Below are 13,310 nucleotides of genomic sequence, written 5' to 3'. Positions count from 1 at the left end.
TGTGCCTTTTGTGACTTGGCAATTAATTAGCAAAGAGGGGTTAGTCAGCATTAAGGCTATACTGTACCAAATTGCAAAATATGCGGTCTCAACCTTAGCCGGAGGCTCTGTCACACGGCAGTATTTGACATATGGCTTAATAAGCAGTTTAAGGAATGCTGCATCTACCTCAGCAATGGGGTTGGGGAGACCTTTCTGGGCTCCTCTGCAGCCCAGGAAGAAAGGAAGTATCTATCCTGCTCCTGTAGGTCTGAAGTAGGATTAATTGATTGGTCTCCTATGAACCTGAAAGCCATTAAGAGTACGAAGGATGAAAAGCAATTCAAACAGCTTTATTACCATTTTCTAGTAAAGTACCAGTTTTAGACTCTGGGCCTACTGTGCAACAGCAGGTTCCCAGATATTGGCTGTGTGCTGGCTTGTGCTCCTAGAAGAAAGGAAATGGCTGGTTCCTCAAAGCAGAAACAGCTGCTTGGATCGTCTGAGAACAGCAGATGTAGGGGCTGGGAAACCACTCTCCATCTTGGTTAGACTCACCGTTTGGTGGCACCACAGAGCTCACCAGGGGCCCCAGTTTGAGGCAGAAGGAGGCAGGCACCTTTCTCCCTGTGTTTCTGATCACACACATGGCTGGCACAAAACACTAAAGCTTGGCTCTCCAGCTGTTCCCACCATCCCTGATCACTGGTCCTGCTAGTTAGGGACAGGGGCGTCTTACCCAAAGAGGCTGGAGGGCGCCAGGGAAGAGGCAGAGGCTGGACGCAGCTCTTCCCAGCATCAGCTCGCTGCCCTCGCCTGCCTCCGCCATGCCGCGCCGAAGCAGCGCCATGCCCAGAGTCTCCTCCAGCCATGGACACCATGGCACGAAGTGGCCAGCTGAGCCGGGAGCCACCTCTTCCCCTCCGGAGGAGCTGCCCTCCAGCTGCTGCCCACCTCCTCCAGCCCCGCAAAGCTGGGCGCGTCGCCGACAGCACCGTTCTCCCTAAAATAGGTCAGCAACTCTGGGAAACTCTGGGGGGTGGGGCGCAGGAGAGATCTTTGCACCATGGCACCGGATCTGCTTAAGGCGGCCCTGGTTAGGGATGAGGGGAGTTGCAGCCCAAAAACAGTTTGGGAAACACTGCACCATGGGCAAAGTGCTTAAATTGCACAATTCTTACAGAAGGGTCAACTCACATGTTCGAGGAGGGGGGTGCTTAAGTACTCTGGGCAGGGCACAACAGATGAGGCTTCCAGGGGACAGCTTCATGGTGGACACACTGGGCCCAATGTTCCACAGTTCATATGCCATTTTTGGTCACATAAGAAAGAACTTTGTGGGATGTCGCTATGGGGTGTGAAAAACGGAAGGGAACATCCTTAACTGAAGGTGTTTCAAATTAATCTTTGACACAAAATATCATCAAATGCATTTTGAGCCTCCCAGGGTCTTCCTTGGCATAATTTTTTCCTTCTTATTTGTCACATTTCTATCCTGCCTTCCCTTCACCCCCAAGGAACTTAGATGTGGTTTTCCCTCTCCTGCCCCTCATTTTCTGTGGGGTAGGTTAGGCTGAAAGGGACATCATATGTCCCAACAGATTTATTAGGTAAGTGGGAGGTTGGAATGTTGGTCTCCCCTATCCTAGTTCAACAATCTAACCACTCCACCATGCTTCGGTTCACCAGGTGCCCTACTTTATAGAGGACATTCCTCCATCTGAAGGTCAGTAAAGAGGGCTGGAGTCTTTTTGGCCATCAGCAGTTGGCACTCAGGCAACAGACTGAGCAAACACGCAGCTTACCTGGTCACAGCAACCCACCATTATGATGAGACGTACTGTGGTTCCATTTAAATGTTGGTGGTTGTTGTTGTTTAGTCGTTTAGTCGTGTCCGGCTCTTCGTGACCCCATGGACCAGAGTACACCAGGCACTCCTGCCTTCCACTGCCTCCCACAGTTTGGTCAAACTCATGTTCGTAGCTTCGAGAACATTGTCCAACCATCTCGTCCTCTGTCGTCCCCTTCTCCTTGTGCCCTCCATCTTTCCCAACATCAGGGTCTTTTCCGGGGAGTCTTCTCTTCTCATGAGGTGGCCAAAGTATTGGAGCCTCGGCTTCAGGATCTGTCCTTCCAGTGAGCTCTCAGGGCTGATTTCCTTCAGAATCAAAAGGTTTGATCTTTTTGCAGTCCATGGGACTCCCAAGAGTCTCCTCCAGCACCATAATTCAAAAGCATCAATTCTTCGGCGATCATCCTTCTTTATGGTCCAGCTCTCACTTCCATACATACCCCTTCATGGATCATTGCCTTGTCCATGGCGAAGGGGCTTAAATAACTTAGAGAAGTTATGTTTTGACCAAACGTGATCCACCTGGAGGAGGAACCGGCAAGCCACTCCAGTATCCCTGCCAAGAAAACTCCATGGACAAAGACAACAGGCATATAAAAATGTCGGTTACTGTTCCTCAATACTGATACATATAGATGAGCATTTGCAAATGTTAGGCAAATCTGTGTCCTCTTTCATCTTCTTGTTTGGAGAGGCATTTCTTGGGGGGTGGGGAGAGCTGTTCGGCAATGCAGCCAGTGGCTGACCTAACCATGCAGCCTAAATCAGCTGTTAGAAAAACATTCAGAAAGTTGGGGAGAGGGAATGAGCTGTCCTGCATTCCTTGAAGAACCTGTCAGATTCCAAATGCTTCAGAAATGTAAGGATATTTTGTATTATAGATAAGTACCTTTAGCATGTTCTTGTTACAAGTTCCTTTTTTGTAACATAATGTATGCAGCATTCTGAGATAGAATATTGTTGATTAGAAATCCCCGGGCTGGAACCTCTATTGACATGATTGCCAAGCTGCCAAGTTTTCCCTTTTTTAAAGGGATTTTCCCTTATGCTGAATAGGCTTCCTCGCGAGAAAAGGGAAAACTTGGCAGCTATGGAAGAAATGACCAGTCCATAATTTTAATGGTAGGTTTATTGTAGCTGTGAGAGACAGAATAACAACAGGAAAAACCCCAAAAAACCCAGAAGACAAAAGTCAGAGATTGATGTGCATTAATGAGTGAAATAAGTATTTGATCCCCTATCAACCAGCTAGATACCTGGTATCTTCACTGTATGTAAGGGGCTGAGATTAGAAGCACCTGCTGTAAGGGAGAGGTTTTACCTGTAATCCCAGTTCATTACAGTACCTGTACAAAAGACACCTGTTGACAGAAGCAATCAATCCGGCAGATTCCAAAGTAGCCACCATGACCAAGACCAAAGAGCTGTCCAATGATGTTAGGAACAAGATTGTAGACCTGCACAAGACTGGACTGGGCTACAAGACTATTGCCAAGCAGCTTGGTGAGAAGGTGATAACAGTTGGTGCAATAATTCACAAATGGAAGAAACACAAATAACTGTCAATCTAATTCGGTCTGAGGCTCCAGGCAAGATCTCATCTCATGGAATTGCAATGATCAGGAGAACAATGATGAAGCAGGCCAGAACTACATGGGGGGAACCTGTCAATGATCTCAGGGCAACTGGGACCATAGTCACCATGAAAACAGTTGGTAACACACTACACCATGAATGACTGAAATCTTGCAGAGCCCACAAGGTCCCCTGTACAGCACATGTACAGGCCCTTCTGCAGTTTGCCAATGCACATCTGAATGACCCAGAGGAGAACTGGGTGAAAGTGTTGTGGTCAGATGAGACCAAAATCAAGCTCTTTGGCATCAACTCAACTCGACGTGTTTGGAGGAGGAGGAATGCTGTCTACGACCCCAAGAACACCATCCCCACCATCAAATATGGAGGGGGACATATTATGTTTTGGGGGTGTTTTTCTGCTAAGGGGACAGGACACCTTCACCGCATCGAAGGAATGATGGACGGGACCATGTATCATCAAATCTTGGGTGAGCACCTCCTTCCCTCAGCCAGGGCATTGAAAATGGGTCGAGGATGGGTATTCCAGCATGACAATGACCCAAAACACACAGCCAAGGCAACAATGGAGTGGCTCAAGAAAAGGCACATTAAGGTCCTGGAGTGACCTAACCAGTCTCCAGACCTTAATCCCATTGAAAATCTGTGGAGGGAGCTGAAGGTTTGAGTAGCTACACATCAGCCTCAAAATCTTACTGACTTGGAGAGAATCTGCAAAGAGGAGTGGGACAAAATACCTCCTGAGATGTGTGCAAACCTGGTGGCCACCTACAAGAACTGTCCGACCTCTGTAATTGCCAACAAGGGTTTTCCCACCAAGTACTAACAAGTCATCTTTTCAAAGGGATCAAATACTTATTTCACTCATTATAAGGCAAGGATCGGGTTTCAGATTCTGGTCTGTGCTGCATTTTTGTGCATTGTCTACAAAATGCACCACTTCAGGGTTTATGCTAGCTACCACTGGTGGTAACTGCTGCCTGCGATTTGGGTGGCAACCTTGGAGGTGGTGGCAGAGCTGAGTGGAGGGAAATCTCCGTCACATCTTAATGATGATTCCTCTGTAATTTCCCCCGCTTTGTTCCTTGTGATTCCTGACTAGGTATCCTATTAAACAGGTTTTCTCCAATACATGCCACTTTTAAAAGCAAGTTGAGGTGAGACTTACATGTGAGTAGGTATTTCAACTTGCTGTTTCAAGCTGGCACACTTGCCCATAAGCAATGTTTTTACTGCTGATGTTTATTCTAATTTCACTTTCCTGGGTGACTGGTCTTCATGCTATTGAAAAAGAAAAAAGTCTAGTGCCTTTGGCATCGTATCATTTGAACTATTTATTTTGTGCTTGTTCTGCCACTGTTTTTCTGATCATATCATTAGGTTTACGCAGGTTTAAATATGTTTTAATACTTAGTTGCATTGTGTTTATAATGACTTTTGTTCCCTCGAGTACCCTCAGACAAAAAGGTCAACTCTTAAATATTATGCATAATATTTCCTACACACAAAAAGGGCACTCCAGCCTACCATATCAAGTGACAGGCTGATTCCCTTTCCTTGCAAGTAAGGGTGCTTCCACTCTTTTGGGGTAGGATTCATTCAAGTACAGTACCTGCAAATTCAGGTTGCATGGTCAAAGCTGATTTGGTCCTCAAAAGGGGATGGAGAGGGGACAGAGAGGTAAAAAGGTAAAAGTAAAGGATCCCTGGACATCTGAGTCCAGTCAAAGGTGACTATGGGGTTGCGGCACTCATCTCACTTTCAGGGTGAGGGAGCCAGCGTTTGTCTGCGAACAGCATTCCCGGTCATGTGGCCAGCATGACTAAACTGCTTCTGGTGCACGGAGGACCGTGACAAGTGCCAGAGCGCACGGAAACGCCACAACGGTACCTATTTATCTACTTGCACTGGCATGTTTTCAAACTGCTAGGTTGGCAGAAGCTGGGACAGAGCAACAGGAGCTCACTCCGTCGCAGGGATTTGAACCACCGACCTTCCAATTGGCAAGCCCAAGAGGCTCAGCGGTTTAGACCACAGCGCTACCCGCGTCCCTCCTGGATAGAGAGGATAGCTGCCTGGCCGGGCTGCGATTCACCCCACCCCAAAGGAGCATCCCCCTGCTGGCCATGATTGGTCAGCCGAGCCCACTCCCTGGGGGAGTCCTGCCCCAAAGCCCACCAGCATGGCCAATTGCTGGCAGGTGGTCAGCTGACCTCTGGCCCCTGCCGGATCCCTGCAGGTCCTGTGGTCGGGCCGCAAAAGTGCCCACCATTGAAGGTCAGTGGACTTTGCTCATAAAGAAGGAATATGGCGTGCCCCCCGCAAGGGCGGGATGGAGTATTCCTTACCAGTAGATTTACTCACAGCAAAGTAGGCCCTGAAGTTTCAATTCACAAGAGCTGCTCTTTGCACGTGTGAACTGTCATACTGTGTAAATGGTAGTCCAGAAATAGCTGACATAGTGACCTTCATCGGCCCTGACCATTGGCTGGTGAGATTTGCAGCTCATCCACATCTGCAGACCACAGCATTGGCTGCCCCTTGGGTAGTCTATACTTGCTCCAAAAAGATTCTAAATGGCAGACACAACCAAAGAAATATAAGCAAGGGCAGACATGGAGAATCAATCAGAAGTTTGAAACTGACGCAGTGTTTACCAGGTAGACAACACAGAGCTAAGGAGCTGTGTGATATAGTCAAAGAGCAGCAGAAGAAAGGCGACCTTATGGGAAGTATTTTGAACCAACTGAAAAGCAGAACTATGCGGCAGTAGCTTAATTAAACCGCAACACAATTTAGTCTTCAGCGGAAAAGTTTCTTGCATACAACACATACAATCCATCCAAGTTTAAAAGGAAAATTGGTGAAATTAAAAAAAAAAGTCATCACATGGACTTTTCATCACATTTGATGGAAGTAGGCCAGATAGTATCTTGTTAGACAAAAGTAATCAACATAATAACAAAGGAGCAATAATAGATATTACTAGTCTATTTTTTATGGAACTCAAAGGGAAAGATGAAAGAGGAAGTCTAAAACTTTGTAAATAGAAAGAAAATGGTTCTGAAAGATAATGGGAAGCGGTGTTGTCAGTGTCCCTCCACCTGACTCTAGAGACTTTATATAACTGAAAAATGACCATAAATTACTTTTGATATAAGATCCTGGGAGAATACAGACCACATATTTTACCGTGTGTGTGTGTGCGCGCGCGCACACACACACACACACACACACAGATGTTATCTAATGTTTGCACCTAATGTGTGGCAAAATCCTTTCTTTTTCTGAACAAAATGACCATTTTATAGTATACAGTGGTACCTCTACTTACAAATTTAATGCGTTCCGAATGCACATTCATAAGTCGAAAAAATTTGTAAGTCGAATCCCATAGGAATGCATTGGGAGAAAAATTTGTAAGTCGAAACAACCCTATCTAAAAATTCATAGGTAGAAAAAATCCTATCTAAGCCACATCCAAGATGGCGGACGGAGCTCCATTCGTAAGTAGAAACATTCGTAAGTAGAGTTATTCGTAAGTAGAAGTACCACTGTATTGTATACCATATTCTCACACAATCCCCTTCACAAGTTACAAAGCTGACCTGGGATGAAAGTCCTCAACACCTGCTGGACATTTCATTGGCCAGAATTCAACAAAGATGCATTTTTGAGATTATGCAGGAAGTTAGAGGTGACTCCAATCTAATAAATATTTTGGTTTGTGTCCAGCTAAGTCATTGTGTGTGTGTGAAACAACTTCTGGGAGCACAAAGGAACTTCCCTTCCCTTCCTCCCCATCTCATCTGGGAGTTCCCCCAACCCCCTAGAGCAGATTTGGGAAAGGGGGGAAGAAAGGAAGGGGGAGGTTCCATTGTGGTCATGGAAGTCGTTGCACTCATGGAAATTGTTCTGTGCCTGCAATGATTTAGTTGGGCCTAACGCTTCAAAATTATTTTCATAGCAGTGATGTAAGCATGCTCTTAACTCTCATATTGAAATACAGATGAAACTTGGAAAATTAGAATATCTTCGAAAAGTGCATTGATTTCAGCAATGCAACTTATTATTTTTTCTTTTTCTTTTAATTTTTACAAATGCTTTCTTTTGGAAATCCCACAGTAATAAAACAAATAGTAACAATCGTACAAAAACAAACAAAAATAAACATCGCTATGACATTTCATTAATTAATTACATTCCATTTATAATTGACCCGCCTAACAACAAATAATTACAATTACAATAACATTGCTGAAATCAATGCACTTTTCGAAGATATTCTAATTTTCCGAGTTTCATCTGTATTTCAATTTTTTTAGTGCCCTCAACTTCCAGATCCCAGGAATTAACCATTTTTTTGCAACTGGGCCTGATGTACGATGCACTTGAACAAGGCAGCGCAGATGATCAAGCTATTGCAAATCATATTTCTTTGGTTAGATCTTTATAATTCTACATTCCACCCCTCTTAAAAAACAACAAAAAACCCTTTACTCAGTAAGCAGAGGAAGAAGAAAGTGAGGCAGAATCCCCCCCACCGCCGCCTCTTTACGTTTTGAGATTTGCAGCTCATCAGTTTGTAGCCTTATTAAAAAAAAAATAAGCAAGAGATCTGCCTCATTAAGTCAGTCCCTTCCATTTGGCCAGATGTTCTAGTTCTGAACTATTTTAACAATGCTTTCCAATTTACTTATCAACTATCATATAAAGAGAAGCAGTTTATCTTGAGTTTGTTTCCCCCTCTTTAATCCTTCCTTCTTTCCATTCAGAAAGTCTGCTTAATCTAAAACCATAATCCTTAAGCTTGGGAAGTCTAAAGTCAGTTGCTTTCATATCCATGTTATATTTATTACTAGTTCAGAATGATGTCGTTTATTGTTGTTGCTGTTGTGTGGTGTGTTTTTTAATGGAAAGATCAGTTCACTAAGTCAACCCTTTGTAACGCCAAGGAGCTCAGTGTCATGTAGATTATATTTTCATATAATACTTTCATATACTGTAGAAGAATAAGGCAAGGGGGTGGCCTCTATTCAGGGGGGGGGGAGGGAGAGACAATAAAATTCCAAATGAGAATAAAACTAGAAACATTTTAAGCAACAGAACAAGTTCCCGGTAAGTGGATCTCTGTATATATTCTGAGAAGAGTTATCCACACCAAATATATATATATTTCTTTTGGCTTTGACAGGCTGCGTACACACATTTAAAGCACATTTGAAAGACATTCTTTCCCTCAAAAAATTCTGGGCACAGTAGTGCATTAAGCGTTGCTGGCGATGGTCACTGTGTGTGTACTGCATTCATGGTTTAAGACTTGGTGTGGAAGACTTGAAAGCCACAGGTCCTCTGTTATTTATTTACTATAGTCATATAATATAATAATTTATTATTTATACCCCACCCATCTGGCTGGGTTTCCCCAGCCACTCTGGGCAGTTCCCAACAGAATGTTTAAAATGTGATAAAGCCTCAAACATTAAAAACTCCCCTTAACAGGGCTGCCTTCAGATGTCTTCTAAAAGTCAGATATAGTAGTTGTTTATTTCCTTGACATCTGATGGGAGGGCGTTCCACAGGGCGGGCACCACTACCAAGAAGGCCCTACTAACCAACCTACATATTTTAATGGATGAACCAGGCTTGCCTAGTTATTATCAACGGAGCATAGACACTCAGGGTGAAAGATGCCATATAGAGGAGGGAGAAAGGTTGTTTTCTGCTGCTCCAGAGAAGTGGACAGAGAGCAATGGATTCAAACTACAAGAAAGAAGATTCCACCTAAACACTAGGAAGAACTTCCTGACAGTAAGAGCTGTTCGGCAGTGGAATTTGCCGCCAAGGAGTGTGGTGGAGTCCCCTTCTTTGGAGCTCTTTAAGCAGAGGCTTGACAGGCATCTGTCAAGAATGCTTTGATGGTGTTTCCTGCTTGGCAGGGGGTTGGACTGGATGAGCCTTGTGGTCTCTTCCAATTCTATGATTCTATGAAAGAGTTTCCCCAGCCCTGGTCTGCAGTGACTGGCAGGGTTTCAGAAATATGTTTTCCAGGTTTTGCAGAAAGGAGACCTTCCCAGCCCAGATGCCAGAGAGAGAACTTGAGGCCTTTTGTATGTAAAACAGATGCTCTACCACCAGGCAATGGCTCTTTGTCACTTCTGCATACCTCTGTCCTACTTCTTTCATTCTGTCTAGGGCTCTTGGTCATGCCAGAACTTCAGATGTTCTGAGACCCGTTGTCTTAGCTTGCTTACTTGCTTATTTATTCATTTATGCACTGTTGGGCATCCATTTGTTTCTCTGCTGAGCCTCTCGCTTGCTTTGTAGACACTTCCTCTGTACATTCCAGTCTTAAAATAGTCTCGCTCAGTAATCTGGCCTTAAATCCGTCTGACTTCATGCCACACCGTATGTGATTTCTGTAGAGGGTTGTATGTGGGATTGACCCTGAAACATGTTTGGCAGAAGCAACTGGTCCAATTTATGGTGAGCTCACCATGGTGATCATATTTCACCTGTATCAGAATAGTCTCGTTGGCTCCGAATTTGTTTCTGACACAATTCAATATGGGGGTTCTTACCTTTAGATCAGTAAATGGTGTGGACCAAGATATATCTTCCTCTTCTCATCAGTTAGGAACAGCAATGGAGGCCCCTTTCCAAGTTCCTTTGCCACTCGAATTACCAGAGAGGGTCTTTTATGTGTGGACATTCTAGATTTGGAACAGCCTCCCTAAAGGAATTCTTTATCATTACTGCATTCTTTCACCAGGCCAAGATTATCCGTTCCCCCAGAGCTTGCACACATTTATTTAGAAGATTTTATCAACCACATAATAGCCACCACCCACTAAGCAGTGTACAGTACATAAAAGAATACAGAACATATATCAATAACACAGAGAGAAAACCAGCAAATATTAAAATATTAAGAAAATGTTAATATAGCTATTATGCTCATTTCTTTCTGCTTTTATTTTGTCCTGCTGATTTATCCTTGTTTTACTATGTTTATTGTTTTACTTTTATGAATCTATTGCAAGCTGCCTTGCACACTTTTTTTGTGGAATGATGGGCTTTAAAACTCTTCAATAAAATTGCTAACCGAAATCTTACTTGCTCCAGTTGTAATATAATACAACTCCAACCCTTGTTTTCATTTTATCCAGTTCTTTGCAGCGTTTCCTTCAAACACCAACTTTCCTGGAGGCGGTAGCTGGTTCATTTTCTTTTCCCTTTTTTTGTTTCACTGTTTTACTTTCTGTTTCTCTTCTGACACCATGTAAGATTTCCTGCCGGAAACTTTATAAAATGATGCCACAGGAGACTTGAAGTGTAGGAAAAGAATTACTCTACACACTATGGAACTCTTACTACAACTGATCTCACAATATCAGCTGCAAGGTTTCATTTCTCTGCTAGTGTTCCCTGGAGCTGCTTCCCTCCATGTGCAAACACACAGACCATTTTGGTTCCTGCTATCATTCTGCCTTTGCATCATGCTGAGCCTTACTTCCCAAGGTGGGAATCTGAAATGCTGCCCCTGAAAGGAAGTAGCTTTCCCAGGTAAATTGTGTGTTATCCCATTGATTGCAATGGAACCAGGGCATGCCTGACTCTTGCTTGGAGCGGTGCACTGATTAGCAAGAGCAATTCAGGTTGATTAAGTGGCTTTTTCACAGATGCTTTTTCCTCTCTCTGTGAAGGTAGCTCATCTGTCTCCTGAGAAATCTCTATGTGGGGCAAGAAGCTACAGTTAGAACTGGATATGGAACAACTGATTGGTTCAAAATTGGGGAAGGAGTACGACAAGGCTGTATATTGTCTCCCTGCTTATTTAACTTATAAGCAGAATTCATCATGCAAAAGGCTGGACTGGATGAATCCCAAACCGGAATTAAGATTGCTGGAAGAAATATCAACAACCTCAGATATGCAGATGACACAACTTTGATGGCAGAAAGTGAGGAGGAATTAAAGAACCTCCTAATGAGGGTGAAAGAGGAGAGCACAAAATATGGTCTGAAGCTCAACATCAAAAAAACCAAGATCATGGCCACTGGTCCAATCACCTCCTGGCAAATAGAAGGGGAAGAAATGGAGGCAGTGAGAGATTTTACTTTCTTGTGCTCCTTGATCACTGTAGATGGTGACAGCAGTCATGAAATTAAAAGACACCTGCTTCTTGGGAGAAAAATAATGACAAACCTAGACAGCATCTTAAAAAGCAGAGATATCACCTTGCAGATAAAGGTCCATACAGTTAAAGCTATGGTTTTCCCAGTAGTGATGTACGGAGGAGAGAGCTGGACCATAAAGAAGGCTGATCGCCGGAGAATTGATGCTTTTGAATTATGGTGCTGGAGGAAACTCTTGAGAGTCCCATGGACTGCAAGAAGATCAAACCTGTCCATTCTGAAGGAAATCAGCCCTGAGTGCTCACTGGAAGGACAGATCCTGAAGCTGAGGCTCCAATATTTTGGCCACCTCATGAGAAGAGAGGACTCCCTGGAAAAGACCCTGATGTTGGGGACGACAGAGGACGAGATGGTTGGACAGTGTTCTTGAAGCTACTAACATGAGTTTGACCAAACTGCAGGAGGCAGTGGAAGACAGGAGTGCCTGGCATGCTCTGGTCCATGGGGTCACAAAGAGTTGGACACGACTAAACGACTAAACAACAACAAATGAAGGCAAGCCTTGTGGGGCCCAGAGTGAAAAACGTAGTTATGATAAGTGTAATAACAACCTGGATATAGAATACTGCACTGATTTTGCTTAGGGATTGCCTGTGCTTCCTGACATGCCTCTGATGTTTTCTTTCCAATTATTCATTTAAAAATGGATTTTCACAAATGTGCCATTAGAGTCATGGACCATCCGGTCCAACCCTCTGCTTGATGAGGACATCTGGAGCTGGAGTGTCTTCAACAGATGGCTTACAAGCCTCTCGCATCCCTACCGTACCTTTTGTCAGGGACTGGGCAGAGGAGGAATAGTTGAGACCCCCTTCCCATCCCAACCCTTCCAGGGAGGGGGAAGAGGAAGACAGTATAGATTTACAACAGGGGTTTGAGAGAAGTCACAGCTCAGAGGCAGATGAGGGGGAAAGCTGGGAAATCATGGGAGAGCCAGAACAACAGAAGTGGGAGAGACGGGGTGTGTGGAGATTCACTCGGGACAATGCCATTATCCAACAGGCTGGGTTCTATAGCCTCTCTCTGTAACGACTGAAATAAAAAAGGACGGTAAGAAACTTTTTCTTGTCTTTATATTTCCCTGGGCAACCAGCCGGGAGCCGCTGACAGCATCCTGACACCTTTAAAGCATTTGGCTTCCCCAAAAGAATCCTGGGAACCCATCGGAGCTACAGTTTCCTGAACCTTTAATGAACTACAGTTCTCCAGATCCTTTGGGGGGAGCTACATGCTTTAAATGTATTGTATGTGTGTGGCCTCTGTTTGAAAACTTTCAGTGAGGGAGTTTACCATTCCTCTAGGTGATTGGCTCTGTTGTGGAACTGCTCTGATTGTTCAGAGGGTTTCTCGCAATGTTCATATGGGATCTACCCTCCTGTTATTTAAGCCAAGGTTTTCCAAAGTGCTTCTGTTATTCCTCACCCAGTTTGTCTGTGAACTGGCATGTCCCCATGAAATACTGATAATTGATTTTTAATTGTCCTTTTATTGCTTCCTTTATATCTTGTATTGCAGATTGAATTTTATGGAATGCACACACACTGCAATGCAATAAGATATAGTATAAGAAATAAAAGAAGCAGTAAGTATACAATTAAAAATCATATGACAGTGCAGTGCAAATGCTACAGCAGGCAGAAAAATCTTTAGGTGGTCTACCAAGACCCTCAGCCATTCTGAAGTGT

This window comes from Zootoca vivipara, chromosome 16 (genome assembly GCF_963506605.1).
Source record: "Zootoca vivipara chromosome 16, rZooViv1.1, whole genome shotgun sequence".
Lineage (NCBI taxonomy): Eukaryota > Metazoa > Chordata > Lepidosauria > Squamata > Lacertidae > Zootoca > Zootoca vivipara.
Note: the sequence above shows the minus strand (reverse complement) of the source record.